Source organism: Somniosus microcephalus, chromosome 4 (assembly GCF_052327205.1).
Source record: "Somniosus microcephalus isolate GS21.2 chromosome 4, FLI_Smic_1.0, whole genome shotgun sequence".
NCBI lineage: Eukaryota > Metazoa > Chordata > Chondrichthyes > Squaliformes > Somniosidae > Somniosus > Somniosus microcephalus.
Genome location: NC_140990.1, coordinates 102,023,114 through 102,041,062, shown reverse-complemented (window position 1 = coordinate 102,041,062; position 17,949 = coordinate 102,023,114). Strand labels below are relative to the sequence as shown.

Sequence of the window (17,949 nt, the reverse complement as noted above, 5' to 3'; positions counted from 1 at the left end):
CAGGAAGTTCTTAAAAAACAATGGGGTTAAGCACTACACGTCCGCCCCATACCATTCCGCCACCAATGGATTAGCTAAAAGGTTTGTCCAGACCTTCAAGAAGGCCATAAAGGCCATGGGTAATGAAGACATAAATCTACAACATAAGGTAGATAACTTCTTGTTTGCGTACAGGAATGCAACACATGTGGTTACAAACCAAACTCCCGCCATGATGTTTTTCAATAGAAGACTAAGATGCCGGCTGGATTTGATCAAGCCAAACATCAGAAGGGACGTAGAGAACCGGCAATTTCAAGGCATGAATGAAAGGCCAACTAGAACCTTCCAGATAGGTCAACAAGTTTTGGCCCGGGACTACCGTACCGAGAAATGGCAGCCTGGAACTATTTGCACATGACTAGGACTGCTGATGTATACCGTGGACATTGGTGAAAGCATAATAAGGCGCCATGCTGACCAGATCATAGAGTCATCCGAAAAGGGACAACCTACACCACAACTCTATACGCCTAATGATGAAGCAGAGATACCCATCGTATCTACCTCTGATCTGGTGATACTGGAACCAGATGAACCCGACACTGGCATTCAAGCCGAATCGACCTTGTCAAAAGAACCTACTACACCACCGAAAACTACTACACCACCGAGGCATTATCAGGAAGCCTCCAGAGAGACTGACTTATAATTGATTAACTGCAGCAAATGTGTAGATTATTGTTCTTGTAAACATGTTAATTAATGATTACTTAAAATGTTATGTACTAATTATCTAAAAGGGGAGGAATTGTAGTGTATGTACCTTTAAGAGCCCCTGTGTACTGTAATACCGGTAGTGACCACTCGGGTATATAAGCCTGTATAGCGTCTTGTATCTTTTAGTTCACCTCCAGACTTTGTTCAGTAAACACCTGTTAAACCAACTCCTGCATTCCGTGTCTCCATTAACACACGGATACAACAAACATAGCCACCCACCTCCCCTTCCTTCCTGCCTGTCCTTCCTGATCATTTTCTCACAATCATGGGGGACATTATAGTGCAGTGGTAGCACAAAAGCATGGGGATTAGATGAGACCCATAGCTTACTATTCAACACGGAGATCCCCAATAGTAGCCGTTATGCCAAGATGCGTTGCCGCGATTGATTGTGCACGGTGGTCAGTAAAAGTGAGTGAACCTGTAATAATGACAGGGGATATTGTGTTACATACACAACACACCTTAGTGGAATTATTAAACACCAGACGATTGAAAACCGTCTCAAACGGCTGGAAGGCTGCTTGGGAGGTTGTCTTGTTGCCCAAAGATAAATCTATACAGATAGTTAGTGATATGAGCCAGAACCCCGCAGCTATGATGGGAATGGAAGGAGAGGAACACTGTTGCATCAGTGAAGAAGAGTTAGAGTATGTAGACAGGATCAGGGAATTACCTTTGACAAAGGCAGACCTAGAGCTATACATGGACGGGTCCCATAAATATGTTAACGGAACACCATGAACAGGTTGGGCTGTAGTGATGGGAAACGGCACCATCCAGAGGGAAGGAAGATTACCAGTGGATAGTTCAGCACAAGTTGCTGAGTTAACGGCATTGACAGAGGCATTAAAATTGGCAGAAGGTAAATGGGTGAATATCTATACCGATAGCTGCTATGCTTTTGCCATAGTACATGATTATATGGCAGCCTGGAGTAAAATGGGGTACATCGCCTCGGGGGGCAAACCTATACAGCATGAGGACTTAGTAAAGAAGTTGATAGCTGCCTCAGGGTTACCCACTGAAACAGCAGTAGTAAAGGTAAAAGCACATCAGCAAGGGAATTCCCCCACAGAAAAGGGGAACAGAGCCACCGATCATGCAGCCAGAAAGGTGGTAGAGCAACAGACTGCAGCAGTAAACAAGATCGAAGTAGAACCAGAAACGCAAATAGACATAGCTGCTATTACTGCATTCCCAGAGGATATAGACATATCCAAATTACATAAGGAAGTATCCCAGGAGGAGAAACAGCTATGGGAATGAAGGGGTGCAAGAGAAAGGGCATTGGGAATATGGAGAAAAGAACATCAAATATGTACACCAAGCTGTATACAACAAGAATTAATGAAAATGTACCATGGTAGACAACACACAGGTATATCCAATATGTTGAACAACCTCCAGCGATGCTGGTGGTGGCCCGGAATGAAACAAGCTGTGGACAGATTCTGTAGACACTGCCCCATATGTGCGCAGTATAACATAGGGAAACCTGTCAAGGTAAAGTGGGGACATCAGCCGAGACCAAGAGGCCTATGGGAGAGGTTGCAGATAGACTTTACTGGACCTCTACCAAAATCAAAGGGAAAAATGTACTGTTTGGTAATAATAGATCAATTTACTAGATGGGGTGAAGCATTCACCACTAGAGATTGTACGGCAGCAACCGTAGCACGAGTAATGGTGGAAGAGGTAGTACCACGATGGGGGGTCCCGCTGCAGATTGATTCAGACCAGGGAACGCACTTTACAGGGAAGGTTATAAAGGAAACATGCGCATTACTAGGCATCAGACAAAGGTGCCACATACCATACCACCCTCAGAGTTCAGGGATGGTGGAAAGGATGAACCGGACTTTGAAATTATCCTTAGCTAAAGCAATAGAAGACACAGGGAAGGGATGGGCGGAGTTACTCCCGAGTATACTGATGAGATTTAGGGCAACCCCGAATAGAACTACGGGGCCGATACCTTTTGAACTAATGACCGGACGAGCAATGACACTGCCGGAAGGAGTCGCTACCGGGGGTGAGGATGTCGGGCCCCTGAAGGATAGAATTAGGAGATTTATTAAACAATTGTGTACGCAATTACACGCTCTCAGACATGAGGCCAAAGACCAACAAATTATACGGGGTCTAGAGCAGGATACATGGGACGACCAGAAGGAGGTCCCAGCAATAGGTAGCAAGGTGATGGCAAAAATAATACCAGCCAAACCAAGGTTAGCACCTAGATGGTCAGGACCATATGAGGTATTGATGAACAGTGACACATGCGCTTGTATAGATGAGTCCGGAACGGGTAAAGGAAGGTGGAAGCACTGGACTCAGTTAAAGATATATAACAAAGACAATGAATAAGCCAGAGATGGTGCCTTTTGAGGAGAGTGAGGATTATGCTAGAAGGTTTAAAGAATGGGAAGGGGAGTTACTACATATATCAATGATAGGGCTGTGCATGATGTTAATGTTATACACCGTGGTCTGCATCTTCAAGTATATCTGGCAACAGAGCCACAGACCAAGAAATGAACAAGATGTACAACATCTCGAACTGATAGAGCAAATAAGAATAGAATAACTCTAACCAGCTGGTGATGACTGGCCCCTTTATCTATCTTTACAGGAATGATAAACTCATAGAAAGATGATGTGGAGCATCATTCATGCTCTCATAGGGATTCTATGGCTAAGTATAAGCGCTGAGTCTAATGGGAGGCGCGAGCAACTCGGGAGTTTATGGTTAAGTATACGCCCTGAGTCTGTAGTGGGACTTCTGATGCTCTTTGGTATCGACCAGACTTCAAACGTTATCATCATCCAGAATGGAATCAAGATGCCAACCAACGATACACCATCATTAGAATGGGGAGCGGCTTCAGGAGACGAATGTGATATGACTGTGTACTGTGATTATTGTGAACACGAGAATACGGCTAATGGGACTTTGTATATCCAGGCCAGAGAGGGCAAAGGGATTAAAATAGAGTGTCTATGTACTAAAGACAATGTTAAAATAACCCCAAAGTTTCAATTAGGAAAAGGAAAATTTGTAGATATAGGATTCGGATTTGACAAAGCGGTTGAGATTACACCAAATTATATAGGGATCCCATATCTGGGACAGAGTTCGAATACACTGAATTGGCCCAAAATAGGTAAAAAAACATAGGGGAATGATAGGATATTTTAATGCGGAACGCAAAAAGGGAACCAGGCAAGGACAAATACTACAGATGGAAATCAGGGGAAGAACAGAGGAGATAAGGTTACAAAGGAAAAGCAACAAGCATAAAAATACCATAATCCCACTAACTTGCCCGTCAATGGAAAAAGCACCAGGGGGTTTAATATTAAGAAAAACACAAGATGAGGTGTATTTTAGTGTAACACATAGAGTTATTAAGCTTGCCATTAATATGAGTACTTTTGAGATGCCCGCGATGTGTAACAATCATACAAAACAAATATGGAACTCCCTGTGGGTAAAACAATTAGAGGGTCCACAGGGAAAATCTATCTTACAGAGACGTAAGAAACAGGGAGTATTGGAAATGGCCGGAGCAGGGTACGCAGCCGGGTTAGCAACAGTTAATAGCTTGGGCATAGAAGGAGTAAATGAAGGAGTAGAAGAACTACAAGCAAAGATAGAGAAATTACTAAAACAAGCCACTGGAAATAGCCAGCAAATGGCACTGGCAGGAAAACAAACGACAATACAACTGTTGGGGGTGGAAGAGATAGTAGCCCCCCATGCAGAAACAATCAATACAATTATTGATCGACTTAACAATGCATCTCGCCAAACCCATAAGGAATTGGTATGTGCCATGTATGGCTCATGGCTATTGTCGAATGCTCAGCATAACACGAAGCAAATAAATAATGGACAAATCCCTGATTGGATTACTAATAAGGATCTGGAACCTTGGATTGACACAAATAAAAATCTATGTAAAGGGCATAAAATGGGACAAGTATGTCGGGCAGGCAATTGTCTGACTCCATGGACTAAGATGATTGGCTTTGTACTGGCCATCCCACAACTCCCAGAAGAGGGACAGCCCCTATACGATGTGATTAACATAGGAGAGATACAACGGGAGAGTTGGGTTAAATATCATGATGTTCCCACCAAGGCAATTTGGGAAAGGGATGAAGATATTAACCAGAAGAATGGGACCTTAAGAGGGGTGGTAATGGACGGATGCCACCACAAGGGAAGGACCTCAGTGTGTACACCACCCCCCACCCCCCGCCGAGGGAGACACAGCCGAGTGCAGAATTACGAAAACCACCAATTGCACCCTTGAGGTACACCCAAGGGGGATACACTGAACAAGGGTAGCACCGAAGCACAACGAGACATTTTGTGTCACCGCAACTGAACAGAAATATGAATATCAAGATCTGACGTCCCATTCCCCAACCAAACTTTTGTTTTTATCCAAAGATATCTACACAGATAAGACACCAATATATACACCCACCAAGACCACAGGAAGGGAAAACCTGGTCACTTGATAATATGGGACTTAATAAAGAGGTTGAAACTTATGTCATACCAGAGCCCAAGGCAATTCCTAAGTTAGAGGAAGAGAAAGCTTGGAAGAAATTACAGCAGGAAACGAAGGAAATTTTAAAGTATTATCATAAAATAGAAGAAGACTTAAAGAAACAACAAAAAGACATTAGTACAACATTAGCAGAAACTCCTTGGTACAATAAGATCTGGAACTGGGGGCAAAATGTCGATATACACCCCTGGATAAGGATCATATCACACGTGTTGGTAGTTGTGCAAGGCACCGTATTAATGATCCTTTTGTTATTACTTTGTGGATATTGCCGGTGGTGGAAGAACCAAAACCTAGCACAAGCTGTAACCAAACAAATAAAGAAGGAAGGAGAGAAAGAAAGACTGTTGCTAACCACTAACAAACAAGGGGTAGGGCATGAGAAAAAATATTTTGAAAACTGTGTTTAGGATTGCGGATGTATGAGTACTAGACACCCTGGGCTGGTACGACCAGGGCGACGGGAACTTATAGCAAACAATCTTAAACTGTAGCATAATGGCCATATTGGGTCAAGGTGACCAATGGGACATAAGGGGGGACTGCAGTAACCAAATTAATATCATACTTTAGTTTATGTTAGAATATGTATAATGTAGCACCAGTGTACAGGGTGGGGGTAGCGAATTAATTCATACCCTAAGTTAAATGGTATATAGGTCTGTATTTATTGCATTTATCCAGCTAAGCTTGAGGTGATGGGAAATTAAACTGCGAAGCCAGCTGCAGCTCGTGGGAAGATTGGGGAAGATGCCTATTCAACCAGACAGGGCAGCACACATACAAGATAACATACATAAGAATTGAGTAACAAGGCGACCTTCGTTTGTTTCTGAAGCTACAGCGTGGTTGTTTAAAAGACAAAATAGCTTACATCAAAGTCTGGTGGAACTAATTACAAATATGCTTGCCTTGCAGAAGTAACATGAGCAGGTTACAAGGACAGAATCTGTGCTTTGCAGAGATAGTTTGGACCAGTAGGCCGATTGAACAAGAACTGTTATCTTATGAAAACCTGTTACTGAGCCGAACCATCTGGCAGAGACAATGGACGACTGTGGCTCCAGGCTACAAGAGTAGATAAGAAAAAGCCACGGTGATAAAGGAGTTGGAATAAGTCAAACCAGCAAACAACATGATTAACTGCGGGATGTGGTGAGAAGCATAAACATGTCACATGGTAGAAGCAATGGATATAATGGAATACTAGAGACTATGATTGATAGATTTGTACCCATCCCTAGGGCAGGATGTGATTGATAAGATTATGTATAAGAATGTAACTCACTAAACTTTCACTGGAGTCGGATCTCAGAAGGATCCCAGAAGGTTCTCCCCAGGCCTGTGAATAAAGCCTGTTTTGAACCTCCGATCGAAGCCTGTCATCTGTATGTAGCTGAGTGTCGACTTTGTATATCACTTAGTCCGCTCTGCGGGGGAAAGGGTTAAGTGTCGACTTGGCAAATCACCAGGTCCACTTTCTGGATACATCAATGTTCGTAATGGGGACAATGCGTTCACTGCTCTGTATGTGGAAAGTGATTCAATCGATCATCTCATTTACTGACACACCAGCACTGTCACACTGGAGAGAGACCGTTTAGATACTTCACGTGTGGGAAGGGATTCACTCTGTTGTCCCAACTGTTGACACTCCAGAGTGTCCACATTGAGAACAGTTGCTGCAAATACTCTGACTGAGAAGAGCTTTCAAAGTTCAAAGCAGCTGATGCACGATCAGCGCATTGATACTGGAGAGAGGCTGTTTCAATATCCTGTGTGTGGGAAGAAATTCACCCCACCTGCTGAGACTCCAGTGAGTTCACATATGACTGCAGGGGTTTGAATTCTGTTATTAATCACATCCAGGACTGAACCATGGCAGGATGCCGGGAATTATTGATGAATTGTCTCTCAATGGGATCACAGAAACTCATTCTCCATTCACTAATTGGGGCTTTCAATGGCAGTGCTGTTGCCCAGCATTCCCCGCGGGGGAGAATCTGTTCTATTCACACTTGGAGAAGCACAGTGCGCAGGCACAGTAACCGCCTGTATTTGTAGCATGCGCAGTGTCATTGTGATCAGAGCCAGGCGAGTGGTGAGAGTGGATAGTTGATGGAGACACGGTTTTTGTGGCGATTACGAATCAGCGGGACGCAGGGAGGTAACGCACCCGGCGGGTGGGCTTCACAGACTCCTAGTGTAGGGCGCAAGCCCTGAATGAGAACCTACAGGTTCCGCGTTTGAAGTACCGAGGCTTTTTCCCGGTAATAGGCCCAGGTTAACGGCGGCCATTTTTGTAAAGGAAAGCTGAAGATTTATGTGCCGGAATCTTGCTTTATCAAGCGGTAAAGCGCAAGCGCGGCCATCTTTGTAAAGTAACCATTGGTGGGCGAGGCTTCAGGGTCCCAGTGAGTGTAGAACTGAGCCCAGCCAGAGTCAGCACCTTCAGGGGAGGAGAGAGAGGGGAACCAGTTAATGTAGAACTGAACCCAGCCAGAGTCAGCACCTTCAGGGGAGGAGAGGGAGGGGGAACCAGTGAGTGTAGAACTGAACCCAGCCAGAGTCAGCACCTTCAGGGGAGGAGAGGGAGGGGAACCAGTGAGTGTAGAACTGAACCCAGCCGGAGTCAGCATCTTCAGAGGAGGAGAGAGAGGGGAACCAGTGAGTAGAACTGCACCCAGCCAGAGTCAGCAGCTTCAGGGGAGGAGAGGGAGGGGAACCAGTGAGTGTAGAATTGAACCCAGCCAGAGTCAGCACCTTCAGTGGAGGAGTCATATAGTCTTAACGGCACAGAAGCAGGTAATTTGGCCCATCGAGTCCGTGCCGGCTCTCTGTAGAACAATCCAGTCAGTCCCATTACCCCGCTCTATCCCCGTGGCCCTGCAAGTTTATTTCCCTCGAGTGCCTATCCAGTCTCCCCTTGAAAACATTGAGTGTCTCCGCTTCCACCACTTTCATCGGCAGCGAGTTCCAGGCCCTCGCCACTCGCTGCTTAAAAACGTTTTTCCTCACATCCGCCTGTACCTCTTGCCCAAAACCCTAAATCTGTGTCCCCTAGTCCTTGTATCATCAACTAGTGGGAACAGCCTTTCCCTGTCTAGCCTGTCCAAACCTGTCATAATCTTGGACACCTCTATCAAATCACCCCTCAACCTCCTTTGCGCTAATGAAAACAAATCCAGCTTCTCCAAACTGTCTTTGTAGCTAACATCCCCCCTCCCCTGAACTATTCTGGTAAATCTCCTCTGCACCCTCTCAAGGGCCTTCACATCCTTCCTAAAGTGTGGTGACCAGAACTGGACGCAATACTCCAGTTGTGGCCTAACCAGCGCTTTATAAAGGTTCAGCATAACTTCTCTACTTTTGTACTCAATACCTCTATTTATGAAACCCAAGATCCCATAGGCTTTGTTAACCACTCTCTCAATATGTCCTGCTACCTTCAGGGACCTATGCACATTAACTCCCAGGTCCCTCTGTCCCTGCACACTCTTTAAAACTGTGCCATTAAGTGTATATTGCCTCTCCCTGTTCCTTCTGCCAAAATGCATCACCTCACACTTCTCTGTATTAAAATCCATCTGCCACTTGTCTGCCCATTCTGCGAGCCTTTCTATGTCCTATTGCAGTCGATTGGTATCATCCTCACTGTTTGCCAGACCCCCAAGTTCGGCAAATTTAGAAATTCTACCCTGTATTCCAATATCGAGGTCATTTATATATATCAAAAAAGCAGTGACCCCAGCACAGACCCTTGGGGAACACCACTGTACACCATCCTCCAGTCTGAAAAACAGCTATTTACCACAACTCTCTGTTTTCTGCCCTTAAGCCAATTCCTTATCCAAGCTGCCACTGACCCACCTGTTCAGTGAGCCTCAATTTTGTTAACTGGAGGGTGGGAGGGGAACCAGTGAGTGTAGAACTGAACCCAGCCAGAGTCAACACCTTCAGGGGAGGAGAACCAGTGAGTGTGGAACTGAACCCAGACAGAGTCAGCACCTTCAGGGGAGGAAGGGGAGGGGAAACCAGTGAATATAGAACTGAACCCAGTCAGAGTCAGCACCTTCAGGGGAGGAGAGGGAGGGGAACCAGTGAGTGAACTGAACCCAGCCAGAATAAGCAACTTCAGGGGAGGACGGGGAGGCGAACCAGTAAGTGTCAGCACCTTCAGGGGAGGAGAGGGAGGGGAACCAGTGAGTGTAGAACAGAACCCAGCCAGAGTTGGGGGAGAAAACTGGGAGCAGAAGACAAACTGTCTTCAGATGTGCGATAGTTTTGGATTTTAGCTCAGGGAGGAGGTACAATGTGTGGGGCGGGGATTTACAGCTTTGGGGGAACAAGAGAGGAAAGAATGTTCCATAGAAACTAGAATTGACTGTTCTGAATTTCTGTCCTGTACTTACAGTGATGAGTTTTGTAAACTCCTTTAACAGGGTATTAGAAGGGGAGGGTTTGAAGATGGGAAACTAAAACCAAACACCACGTCAAGATCTGACAGAGTTACTCGATTCATCAGGACCTGAATATCATCGGCCTTTGAATGTGGAAGGAGAAATGTTTGTCTGTTCTGTCTGTGCGTAAAGATTTCCAACATCAGTATGACTGGAAAAGCACCGAGACACACACCCGAGTGAGAATGTTCCAGTGCACTGAGTGTGGAAAGAACTTTAACCAGTTACACAGCCTGAAAAAACATCGCACCATTCACAGCGGGAAGAAACCGTACACGTGTTCTGTGTGCGACGAGGCTTCAACTGATCGTCCAACCTGGAGAGACATGAGGACACCCGCACCACGGAGAAACCATGGAAATGTGGGAACTGTGGGAAGGGATTCAGTTCCCCGTCTCAGCTGGAAATTCATCGACGCAGTCACACCGGGGAGAGGCCGTTCACCTGCTCTGAGTGTGGGAAGGGATTCCCTCAGTCATCTGCCCTGCTGAAACACCAGCGAGTTCACACTGGGGAGAGGCCGTTCACCTGCTCCGCGTGTGGGAAGGGATTCACTAATTCATCCCACTTACTAATTCACCAGCGAGTTCACACTGGGGAGAGGCCATTCACCTGCTTCGTGTGTGGGAAGGGATTCCTGAATTCTTCCAGCCTGCTGATACATCAGCGAGTTCACACTGGGGAGAGACCATTCACCTGCTCTGAGTGTGGGAAGGGATTCACTCGGTCATCCCACCTGCTGACACACCAACGAGTTCACAAGTGACTGCAGGTGTTGGATTTTGCTGTTATTGCTGCTGTTAATCACATCCAGGACTGAACCATGTTGGAGCTGGAGTTTGCCTCTGATGTTGTTAATAACCTCTATAACTGGGCTGGAGTTTAATATTTTGATATTTCAAATAACGCAGTGTGTCGATATTTGATGTCTCCAAGATAAGAGGAGACTAATTAATGTCCTGTTGCCAACTGCTCCATTTTTGGGCCTTTTCTCCTTTCTAATTCGAGATTATTTCAGTTCTTGTACCTTCGGTTACTCTCATGGACAAGTCCCAGCTCTGCATACCTTCCAGGGTGCGTCTCCTAGCCTTGGTATCCAGGGAAGGTCTCGGTAACACACCCGGGATCACTAAACACAAAACCCAGTCTGTTAATCACGTTCAGCTACTGGACTTAGCGTGTGTCCAACAGCATCTCTCTCACCTTCGATGTGTGAATAGAGCATCACGCCTGCAAACCTGCTTTCAATTTAAATTTGAATCCTCTCAGTAAGTGTATTTTAAAAAATACATACAAGTAAACAAATCACATCAAATAATTGGCAAAGGTTTAGAGTCAACAAGATGAGCAAGTGAACACATCACGGCCCAATACCCCAGCTCTATATTCACAGGAGAAAGTCTGTTATCTAACTCCTCGAGTGGACAGAGTAGAGAAAGATCCCGACTCTAAGAACATCTAGAATCTGTTGTAAATATCTTTCACATCCTGACTGGTCCAATCCGTCGGTTTCCTTTCAATTGAAGTGAATGGATGATGAGAGGGGTGTTGACATATGGACCTCGGTTAATTCAACTTCTGGAAGGTGTTCATGTTTAGTTCATTCGATATCGGGGAAAATGTGGTTGGTATCATTAGAGAGAGAGAGATTTCACTGAGCAACAGCTGGTGTTTGCAACCAACTGGCCTTGGATATTTTCATCACAGAATGTTTCGATCAGAAATATGATGTTGGGATAAGAAAAGTCTGGAGACTAGTGGTTTGTGCTGCCCCAGGAAGGCCAGTGTTTTTACTGCTTCTAACGTTGTTGATGTGTGTTGAAGAAAATGCAGACTTGTGTCTCTGGACTGTGCAGTAGCCAGAGACGACCATATTAGGCAATGCCAGCTCCAGTTTGATAAGAGGTTGATGGCAGAGCAAGAGATCCAGCAGTTTTAAGAATTTATCCCCCGTTATCTGCAGACATCGAATGTCGCAGCGTGCTGACAAAATTGGACTTAAGACTTTAACCTATTGGGTTAAATTATTGGGATCGATTGTTATAGAATTGAATTGTTATAGAATGGAAAAGTAGTGAAGTTATGCTAAACTTGTATCGAACCTTGGTTAGACCACACTTGGAGCACTGCGTACAATTCTGGTCACCATATTATAAAAAGGATATAGAGGCACTGGAGAGGGTGCAGAGAAGATTTACAAGGATGATACCAGAAATGAGAGGGTATACCTGTCAGGAAAGGATGGACAGGCTGGGTCTCTTTTCTCTTGAAAAAAGAAGACTGATTGGTGACCTAATAGAGGTCTTTAAAATGATGAAAGGTTTTGATAGAGTAAATACAGAGAGAGTGTTTCCACTTGTGGGGAAGAGCATAACTAGAGGCCATCAATATAAGATAGTCACCAAGAAATCCAATAGGGAATTCAGGAGAAACTTCTTTACCCAGAGAGTGGGGAGAATGTGGAACTCGCTACCACAGGGACTGGTTGAATCGAATAGTATAGATGCATTTAAGGGGAGGCTAGACAAGTATATGAGGGAGAAGGGAATAGAGGGTTATGCTGATCGAGTTAGATGGGGAAAGACGGGAGGAGGCTCGAGTGGAGCATAAACGCCGGCATGGACTGGTTGGGCCGAATGGTGTGTTTCTGTGCCGTATATCCTGTGTAATCCTATTTTCCAAGACACATTGCTCGAAGGGGAGGATAAATGACTCGCATCCAAACACAATTGTTACTTTTGTCTTCTTTGTAAAATCACAAAGTCTGAGCATAATTTGTTTGTGAAATTAAAATTGATTATATGGACTCGAAGTAATTGAATCAGGAAATGTATTTTATAATGATGTGCATTTTGAAATTGTTAATTGAAATCGAAAGTGTTAAACATGAGCTTGAATCTGTCAACTAGATTATGTGAAGGGAGATATTCGCAATTAATAGACAACATGGTTGGAGAATTAGTAAAGGATGTGTTAGTAAAGAATAGAAAACAGGAACCAAGGGATGAGGAAGATGGGGAACAGAAGGAGAATCTGATTAAATCGCAATGAACGGGAGAGCTGACAGGATCGCTGGGAATAGGAGCCTCGGCAAGGTTAGCAGGAGTAAACAGAATAGATATAGAAAGTATGGGGGAACACGATGGGGTAATGAAGAGGCAATTAAACAGATTATTGTCAAACAATGAGGCTAACCAGAATCAAGGCCTTACTCGAGGCATCGTGTGCAGCCTCTGTGTGACATTTGTGATGAATGTGGTACAGGAGGGACTGGACAACATCGAGGGGAATCAAATCCCTTTGTTTATTCATGAAGAACAACAGAGAAAATGGTTTAAAGGAACCAAGACATAGACGATGATGTGAGGCAGCAAATGGGAATGGTGTTTCTGGCCCCGAGGGAAGGGGATTGAAATGAAGATATTAGTCCAGTGGGATTGGTCTTGTCTTTGTTAAGGAGAAATGGAAATGAAACGAACCCTTGGAAGGTGTATCGAGTAGAATGGGTTGGAATGGGGGAAGACTCCGAGTTTGGTCCGATCCATAAACAGAATGAGGAATAGCCAAGATATCTGATTAAGAAGGGGGGAACTTGGATAGCACCAGCTCTGCAGTGTTGTACTCTGAAAGGGACAACATGGGTTTTTAGATGTGACGTTGTCCATCAACAGACTGTTCCAGCTTGTGGGTTCACCCTCGACAAAGAATCACCAAAATGCCAGATTGGAATAAGTAAATGGGGCGAAGACCAAACTGATAGCGTGTGTAAAGGAAAAGGACAGGATTGTGTGACTACTACTGCCACTGATATGACTGTGGGTTCACCCCGATGCCCCATACTAGAACATCACTTTTGTTTGATTCCAGCGAGAAACAGGCGTATCGGTGCTAAAACACTGCGACTGGTCCATCATCATAACGCCACTTATCTGCAGATGAGACGGCCTCTGGAAGATGAAGCCATTTGAGCCATTCCACATATGGGACACTATATACCTCCCCTGTCTCTGGCTTTAAAGGGCAAAACTGAGCGAATTAGGATATCCCAGAAACACACAGTGCAAATGATACAGACACATAGAGAGACAGAACAGGCAATCCCCAGACTTGGGAATCATGAATAGTGGGAAGTAGTATCTAGTGTGGAACTACATCCTTGGGCTAGATTGTTCCCGATGGGATTGGTGAGAGCATTCTGGTCATTGCGGTCTGCTGTGTAAGGAGGTCGATAAGGGACATAGAAAATATCATGAAAGGTAAGGAGATAGCAAGGGCACCAAGAGGAAGCCAGGATTATTAAAGACAAAGAAGGATATCAAACACTTTGCCAAGAGGTAACGTAACCCATAAAAAGCAAAAAAAGTGGGACATGCTGGCATATGGACCCCGGTTAATTCAGCTTCTGAAAGGGGTTCATGTTTAATTCATTCGATAAAGGGAAACATGTGGTTCGTATCATTAGAGAGAGAGAGAGAGAGAGATTTCACTGAGCAACAGCTGGTGTTTTGTGACCAACCAGCCTTCGATATTCACAATAGAATGTTTGGATTAGAAATCTGATGTTCGGATAAGGAAAGTCCAGAACTCGTGGTTTCTGCTCACCGTACCAAGGCCACGATGTTTATCTGTGTGTTGTTGATGTGGACGTGTGTCTCTGGGCTATGCAGGAGCCAGAGGCGACCATATTAGGCAATGCCTGCTCCAGTTTGATCAGAAAACAGTCTATAAATGTCAGCTTTGTCCTTTGTTCGGGAGCACGGAGATCCCCAGGCCTAGGTACACGGGCCCCACCTGGGACTGGACTCCGCTTGTAAATTGCTTTTTACACTGAAGTTAAAGAATAAAATGATCAGAAACAGAAGACTGAATTCGTTACTGCTCAAGTGAACAAACAGAAGTTTGTTTTAAATCAACACTTGGTTTTTTTTTTAAAGTCTTTGTAACTTCAAAACTTCCTTAGGAATTAAAAATCCGTTAAAACAGCAGAAATCATTAGTAAAGCTTCATTATTAACTGTGAATAAAACAGCTCCGTTAACTTCAATAATTCCAATTTAATTCGGAGCAATATTTTATGAACTAAACACAATACAGAACAGATAAAATAAAACAAAATAGCACACGCTGAGAGATAACAGTGAATTACCTCATCGTTACCTTCAGGCACTTTCCCAAAGGACTAAAAATACTGAATATAACTGGAGAAAAATTGGCTTTTCACATTTAAACAAATTAAATCAAAGGGCTTTGGAAATTTCAAACCAAGGATCAGGCACATGGTGACCATAACTCCAAGGCTGAAGCTTATCTTTTGTAAAACAAACTCTTGCCGGGTTTTCAGAGTGGCCCAACTTGCCCCAGTCACAATATATCCCCAGCAGTGTCTTTAACTTCTAATGTAAATCACAAAGCCTCCCCCTGCTTCTAGTCCCACAATCTGAAATTGGAATGAACAAACTCAACATATTCACACTTGCTTAAAACTCCCAACATCCAAGACAAGACGACAAAATATTTGGACTTCCAAAAGGCATTTGACAAGGTGCCACACAAAAGATTACTGATCAAGATAAAAAAATCACGGGATTGGGGGTAATATACTGGCATGGGTGGAAGATTGGCTATCTAACAGAAAACAAAGAGTTGGGATAAATGGTTGGTTCTCGGGCTGGCAATCAGTAATTAGTGGTGTTCCGCAGGGGTCAGTGCTGGGACCCCAACTCTTTACAATCTATATTAATGATTTGGAGGAGGGGACCGAGTGCAACATATCCAAGTTTGCTGATGATACAAAGATGGGAGGGAAAGCAGTGAGTGAGGAGGACATAAAAAACTTGCAAAAGGACATAGACAGGCTAAGTGAGTGGGCAGAGATTTGGCAGATGGAATATAATATTGGAAAGTGTGAGGTTATGCACTTTGGCAGAAAAAATCAAAGAGCAAGTTATTATCTAAATGGGGAGAAACTGCAAAGTGCTACAGTACAAAGGGATCTGGGGGTCCTGGTGCATGAAACACAGAAGGTTAGTATGCAGGTGCAGCAGGTGATCAGGAAGGGCAATGGAATCTTGGCTTTTATTGCAAGGGGGATGGAGTATAAAAATAGGGAAGTCTTGCTGCAGTTATACAGGGTATTGGTGAGGCCACACCTGGAATACTGCGTGCAGTTTTGGTTTCCATATTTAAGAAAAGATATACTTGCTCTCGAGGCGGTTCAGAGAAGATTCACTCGGTTGATTCCGGAGATGAGGGGGTTGATGTATGAGGAACGGTTGAGTAGGTTGGGCCTCTACTCATTGGAGTTCAGAAGAATGAGAGGCGATCTTATCGAAACATATAAGATTGTGAGGGGAATTGATCGGGTGGATGCGGAGAGGATGTTTCCACTGATGGGTGAGACTAGAACTAGGGGGCATAATCTTAGAATGAGGGGCTGCTCTTTCAAAACTGAGATGAGGAGAAACTTCTTTACTCAGAGGGTAGTAAATCTATGGAATTTCCTACCCCAGAGAGCTGTGGAAGCTGCAACATTAAATAGATTTAAAATGGAGATAGACAGTTTCCTAGCAGATAAGGGAATTCGGGGTTACGGGGAGAGGGCAGGGAAGTGGACGTGAGTCTAGGTTCGGATCAGCCATGATCCTATTGAATGGCGGAGCAGGCACGAGGGGCCATATGGCCTACTCCTGCTCCTACTTATGTTCTTATGTAAAGGGTTAAACGGCCTTTAGTGCAGTGCACAGGAAACTGGGCGGAGCTAAAACAAACACAACAGACACTTTTCTTTAAAGACAGACTTTCAGACAAAAGGAATACTGTAACTTCTTAAACATTCATGGTCAGGAAAACTTCCACACTTTAACGCACACTTTCACACAAATTGAAATTCCAGCATCCTTTAAAGTTCCTTTCACTCAGTAATCTTGGGCTTTATTTTTCATGGCACAGAGCTGACAGCTTCAGTGTCGGTTTCAACTTTAAGTTTTTTTTTTGCCTTTTAAATTGTCGTCTCGGCAACTTATTCCCTAATTCCGTTTTTTCCCTTCCTTTGCTGAGTTCTCAGACGGATTAGCTTGCCTCTTAGATCTTTTCCCCTCTCTCGCTCCCACTGTCTCTCCTGCTCCTTATTCTTCTCCCCTCTCACCTGTTCCTTTCTCTAGTCTGCGGGCAGAGGTGGGTTGCGTAAGCCAATATACGCTTCCCTTTGTCCAATTTGAACTTGCCCTCATCAATTTGACTCTGGACCCAATCGACCGCTTTTCAGTACGAGTCACCTTCTGGACTCACAAGGAATGATACCAAGTCAGTGGCAGGGAGCAGCTTCCCATGTTCCTTGTCCCTGGCACGCTCTGTCAGGTTAGCCGTGCTCAGCAATCCGATCGCTCAACTACTGGTAGGAGGTTAGTCCTACACCCCCCAGAGTTTCTCCTTCCTGGATCGATCGCCTGGCCGAGAAAAATTACTGGGCCACAGATCTCAGGACCCCAGTTCCACTGAACCAAATGTTTATTGATTACTATCTGTCAAGTCGTCCTGCCGCGGTCGCCAATTTGTTGAGTTTCTGGGTCTGTGCCAATTAACCCTTTCACTCCTGAGTTCAGAAAGATTTGACTTGACCCGTATTGGTGACAGTAATTATATTTTATTCACTGACAGTGAGACTCTATACATTACAGCATCAGAGCAGTAGTTAAACAAGGCACAATCAAGGTTTATATTACCTGTTGGGCCCTGGGTAGAAGACGCGATCTCCACAGGTCAACTCCCCATCGGACCTGGTCTCTAGGCTTGCTCATCCGCCCGGTGTGATGGGTGTGGGTCCTCCGACAACCTGAAACCATCCTCGGCGCGTCTGGTGGATGTTCCCAAGCTTCAGGCCGAATGCCTCGACAACCTAAGTATTTGAGAGAGCCCTTCTTATACTTCTTCTTCCCAGCAAAGCCTGTGGGGCCCAGTTAACCCAATCATTGACTCAGACCTGAAACCCCCCTGTCCAATCACAGGGATGCCCCGTCCCTAATGATCCTGCCTGCCCCTGTCAGCTCCTCATCTCACGACACCCTGACATCAGCTGTTTCTGACCATCAAGACCCGTATGTGGGGTAGTTACAGCAACACAAAGGGAACATGTCTCCATCGGTA

The 17,949-nt window shown here is 44.7% G+C and overlaps 1 pseudogene; it reads left to right on the top strand.

Annotated features, from left to right (window-relative positions):
- Positions 1–10,939, top strand: part of LOC147119611 (uncharacterized) — a 114,055-nt pseudogene extending 103,116 nt beyond the window's left edge.
- The last annotated feature ends 7,010 nt before the right edge of the window (positions 10,940–17,949 follow it).